We start from the raw sequence: 6,000 nt of genomic DNA, 5'->3' as shown, positions 1-6,000 counted from the left end.
TCCTAATTTCACTCCTGCATGCCTGAGCAATACTTTTATACTCCTCCCTGGTTATTTGTCCAATCTTCCACTTCTTGTAAGCTGTTTTTTGTGTTTAAAACAAGCAAGGATTTCACTGTTAAGCCAAGCTGGTCGCCTGCCATATTTACTTTTCTTCCTACATCGGGATGGTTTGTTCCTGCAACCTCAATAAGAATTCTTTAAAATACAGCCAGCTTTCCTCGACTCCTTTCATGTTATTCTCCCAGGGGACCTTGCCCATCAGTTCCCTGAGGGAGTCAAAGTCTGCTTTTTCTGAAGTCCAGGGTCTCTGTTCTACTGCTCTCCTTTCTTCCTTGTATCAGGATCCTGAACTCGACCATCTCATGGTCACTGCCTCCCAGGTTCCCATCCACTATTGCTTCCTCTACTATTTCTTCCCTGTTTGTGAGCAGCAGGTCAAGAGCTTTTCCCCTAGTTGGTTCCTCCAGCACTTGCACCAGGAAATTTTCCCCTACACTTTCCAGAAACTTCCTGGATTGTCTGTACACTGCTGTATTGCTCTCCCAGCAAATATTGGAGTGATTGAAGTCCCCCATGAGAACCAGGGCCTGTGATCTAGCAACTTCTGTTAGTTGCTGGAAGAAAGCCTTGTCCACCTCATCCCCCTGGTCTGGTGGTCTGTAGCAGACTCCCACCACGACATTACCCTTGTTGTTCATACTTCTAAATTTAATCCAGAGACTCTCAGGTTTTTCTGCAGTTTCATACTGGAGCTCTGAGCAGTCATACTGCTCTCTTACATACAACGCAACTCCCCACCTTTTCTGCCCTGGCTGTCCTTCCTGAACAGTTTATATCCATCCATGATAGTACTCCAATCATGTGAGTTATCCCACCAAGTCTCTGTTATTCCAATTACATCATAATTCCTTGACTGTGCCAGGACTTCTAGTTCTCCGTGCTTGTTCCCCAGGCTTCTTGCATTTGTGTATAGGCATGTAAGATAACTCACTGATCGTCCTGGTGTCTCAGTATGGGGCTGGAGCCCTCCCCTCTTGCACTCACCTACTTGTGCTTTCTCCCGATATCCCACTTCCCCACTTACCTTGGGGCTTTGGTCTCCTTCCCCCGGTGAACCTAGTTTAAAGCCCTCCTCACTAGGTTAGCCAGCCTGCTTGCAAAGATGCTCTTCCCTCGGCTCGTGAGGTGGAGCCCATCTCTGCCTAGCAATCCTTCTTCTTGGAAGACCATCCCATGGTCAAAGAATCCAAACCCTTCTCTCCGACACTATCTGCGTAGCCATTCATTGATTTCCACAATTTGACAGTCTCTACCCTGGCCTTTTCCTGCCACAGGGAGGATAGACGAGAACACCACTTGCGCCTCAAACTCCTTTATCCTTCTTCCCAGAGCCACGTAGTCTGCAGTGATATGCTCAAGGTCATTCTTGGCAGTATCATTGATGCCCACATGGAGAAGCAGGAAGGGGTAGCGATCTGAGGGCTTGATGAGTCTCGGCAGTCTCTCCGTCACATCGTGAATCCTAGCCCCTGGCAAGCAGCACACCTCTCTGTTTTCCTGGTCAGGGCGGCAGATAGATGACTCAGTCCCCCTGAGGAGAGAGTCCCCGACCACCTCCACCCACCTCCTCCTCCTCTTGGGAGTGGTGGTTGTGGAACCCCCATCCCTAAGACGGTGCATCTCATGCCTTCCAATCAGTGGAGTCTCCTTCTGCTCTGTTCCCTCAGATGTATCATCCACTCCACCCTCTGCACTAGTAACTGCAGAGAGAACATGAAAACAGTTGCTCACCTGCATCTGTTACTGGTACATGGACACTTCTGGTACTCTTTCCTCTTCTGGAAGTCACATGCCACCAATTATCCTCACTGGCCTTCTGTCCCCGCTGCATAGCCTGCTCTGAATCTTCAGAACATTGTGCCCGCTGAAGCTGATCCTGACGTCTATCCAGGAAATCCTCATTTTCTTTTATGGAACACAGGGTTGATATTTGTTTCTCCAGACCTTGAATCTTCTCTTCCAATATGGAGATCAGCTTGCACTTTGTACAGACAAAGTCGCTCCTATCCTGTGGAAGGAAGACTAACATGGCGCATCCTGCGCAGGTCACAACAGCGGATCGCTCAGCATCCATAGTCTCTTCCTTCTAAGAGCTTCCTTACTTGTGGCAGACGCTACTCAGAGAAACCTGCACGAGGGGGGGCTCAGTAGGCTCTCTCCAGGCGAACTCCTTCTGTTTGCCTCTCTGCTGTTAGCTGCTCAGCTGGTTCGCAGCTGACTGCCTTTTTATAACAGTCAGGCCCAGCTGGAACAAAGCACTCCCAGGTCACACTGGTCAAACAAGCAATCAAACAATCAAGCACATAGTCAAACTGCCTGGGGTCCTGGCCTCCGCTCTGGAGGGGTGTGTGTGTGTGGACAGAGGCAAGGGGGCTGGCTTTCAGAACCCCCACTATTAAAAATGTGCCAGCACCACTGCTTTAGCTCGATCTCTTTTCACCCCATCTGCTTGTGGGCAGATATAACAGTGTCTTTGTTCACACATTAATAAGAATATAAAAATATCAAAAGTCAAATGAGCAAACAAGGCTCAAAATTCTGTTTCAGGCAAATATACAGGCCTGAATACTACATTACTAACACTTGCCTTTTTTTTTTTTTGGTTGGTAAAATTTCAGCCATTCCACAAGGAAGCAAGATCAATACCTTAATGCCTTTTGCTAATCTTCCACACCACGTGATAGACATGCAGCCAGTCAGGGTATGTGTGGCAATGCCATGTGATTTGTGACTCCCCCCACACAACCACCTGGCCAGCTTGGAATTCAGCAAATAACATGACAAATTGAGACGATTTTTGAAGTCATCCCAATAGCAAAATATTTTTGCTCTAATTTTTAGCAAAATTTAAGATGGCTTTCCATTTTGGGAACATCTTGCAAATATGGAAACCAGCATATCTTAATGAAAAAAACTGTACCTTTTTGCCTTACCCTTCTTGGAATATATCTGCAATAAAGAGGATTTAAAATGTTTGTGTAGAATATTTAAATATCAAGTATATGCTGCAAAACACAGAAATTCAGATAGCTACATTATTGTGATTTATATTTGTATTTAAGGGGGAAACTGTTAAGCTTGCAACTCAGAATTTGACCTACTGGTATAATCTATATTGCAATAGTTACAATATAGCAGATGGAAATCCTCTGAATTCTAATGAAAAGAAATAGCCATTGCTGTGGCTGAAAAATTTCAAGAAAGAGGCCTGGCAGATACGAGACCTACAATATTTCATGCACATTTGCTGCAGAGTCATCCAGCAGCAAAGAAAATTATTAACCAACCCTTTTATCAACAGAGCAGTGTTAAATTTATCATGGAAGTTGGTGTATAAACAAAGTTAATGAGGCAGAGACATGTTTATAAGGGGTAAATATTATGGGGATTCTGCTTTGTTTGGCACTTTATGAAGCCATTCATACCTGTATTATTTGGTAGCATTTTTACACCCACTTTGCACAGCAGAAAATCACAACACAAAGATGGAGACAATGGAGAATCAACCCCAGTGTATTCAATAGAGCAAACGAGGTACTATAGTTAATATTTCCTCTTAGATTCTTGACCCAGTTCTGCAAATCACTTGCTATACAACCTTGGATAATTTAACCTCCATTTTCCTATCTGTAGTTTCTCCCAGGCTCAATCAGACTCAAATACATATTTTCTAAGTATTTTGTGGCACCCCCCACCCCAATGAAAGAGGCTTTTAAAATACAAATAAACAGAGGGACAGATACCACCATTAAGCTTGGCTTATGGCTGCTTTGCTTGACCAGAGTATAGCACTGAACTTGGCCCAAAATGTTTAGAAAGTAGAAATGGATAAATTGAGAGTGACACAGTGGAGCAATACCACAATTTTTTTAAAATGTGGTTAATGGTCTCTTTTGCATGTTTGTCACAGAATTCCTTAACGACTCAGATCACCTAGTATTCATATTAATGTACATTGCTCTATAAAGTGTTCTCAGTTTATAATTTAAATACTAACAGTAAAACAATAGGAAGATTATAAATTTGCTTGTAAACTTGCTTGTCCATGCAGTGTGAATCATGAAGTTAACCATCAGCAAGGAGTTGTTCTCAGCAATACTAGGCAAATCAGGAGTAACTCCCATGGCTCCCTCCTGATTGGCTTCAGAGTAATGGAAAGCAGAATTTGGCCCCATATTTTAATTGTTATTGAAACCAAAGATTTGGGTGCTGACATTATAATGAAACTATAACAGCAACTAGAGTCAAATTGATGCATAAATAGAGGATGCAGGTGTGAATTGTAATTACTTCAGCAGTTTGGAATGAGAGTAATTCAGGGATGATAGAGAAGGAAACAGAATAATCTGGAGGCAGATCATTGAATGCATTGTCCTGTAAACTGATAATGAGAGGAGAGAAGATCTGCAACAATCATGGGAAGTAGTAGGGGGAGTTGCAGGAACAATTATGTAGTAACTAATAGTTTTATAATGAAGCAATTACAAAGGTTTGGAGACATATGTACCGTATATAAAATGATCTAAAATGTGATATTAAGCATTATTGGAAGATAGTTAGAAATCCCACATGCTGAGAACATAATTTGTTAAATATTAGAAGGGCATTCTTCCTCTTCTGAAGCAACAGATAATGTTGCTAAGAAGTCTCCCATATTTTAGCTATTACAGTCTGCATTCCTGGAACTCATTCCTGCATGGAATAGAGTTGGTACTAATTTCAGTGTACTCTGAACTAAAGTCAAGCAGCATCCCTTTAGCTTTTCTTAAGCTTTGCACATGTAGACACTCTGACCCTTTCCCTCGTCTATCTGTGTCATAACCTAATCAGGTTATTTCTCCTCAAGGCTGGGAAGAAATGCCTTAATATTTAAAAATAGAAATGAAAGAAGTGCTAACATATTATAGCATGGGAGAACTGAAGTGCTTGGAGGTAAGAGAAAACAGTGCTGCATTTGTTTACTTACTTTTGCTCTTTGCTAGGTCTGTCTTTGAAGCTACATCTTTATATTTGTATCTTTTCAGGTAGCTTGGCACGTTCTTTCTTTGAATTGGCTTAATTCTGTCTGGACTTCAGTTCAACGCTGTCAAGTTCAGACAGCTGAAATGACATTAATGGGTCTGATTCTCTTGCACTTTGTGTAGCCATGTACGCTTGTACAAAGTGAGTGTTAGTCTGCCAAATGAAAATTCTCCACTCATTCATTGGCAACATTCTACCTCACTTTATATTCATTGTTCATAGGTATAAATGGCTGTACAAGGCAGTGGAGAGAGAATCAGGCCCAGTGGTTCAGATCCTCTGTTGCACCACTGTTATGCCCTAGATATGGCTTAAATACACTCTTCTCCCTCTTTACCCAAGCTGTGCTGAATGTGGTTGAAATGCAGCCAGGATCTGGCCCACAGACTTGGGAGAAATCCAAATCTTGTGATTGGGATGGGGGTGTGCCCCATCATGATCAGGAAAAGGCTAATGAGCTCCCCAGGGCTCAGTTGGTACTAAATAGGCACACCTGCAGTCTGCTGTACTTGGAGGAAATGAGCTTAAAAGGGAGAGTTTGCAACAGGAACAGTTAGCAGAGTCTTGCAACTGAGCTCTGGGAGGAAAATGGTGTGTGACTCTCTGATGCCTACCAGGCCAGGTATGAGGCTGATTGCAGTAAGGAGGCATTGAAGATAAGCCCTGACCTTAGGTCTAGTTGTACTTCTAGACATTTTTGAAACACTCAGACCAAGAGTCCCGGTAATTGGAAGGATTTTTTTTAAAGGGCAAGACTTTCTGAAAAGACTCAATTGGGACCTAAAAAGGCCTAGCTCAGTGGTTCTCAAACTTTTGTACTCTGACCCCTTTCACGTAGCATTCTCTGAGTGCAACACCCCTTATAAATTAAACACTTTTTAAAATATATTTAACACCTTATAAATGCTGGAGGTA

Source organism: Mauremys reevesii, linkage group 1, assembly GCF_016161935.1.
Source record: "Mauremys reevesii isolate NIE-2019 linkage group 1, ASM1616193v1, whole genome shotgun sequence".
Taxonomy (NCBI): domain Eukaryota; kingdom Metazoa; phylum Chordata; order Testudines; family Geoemydidae; genus Mauremys; species Mauremys reevesii.
The sequence above is the reverse complement of the archived record's forward strand: the minus strand, read 5'-3'. Positions refer to the sequence as shown.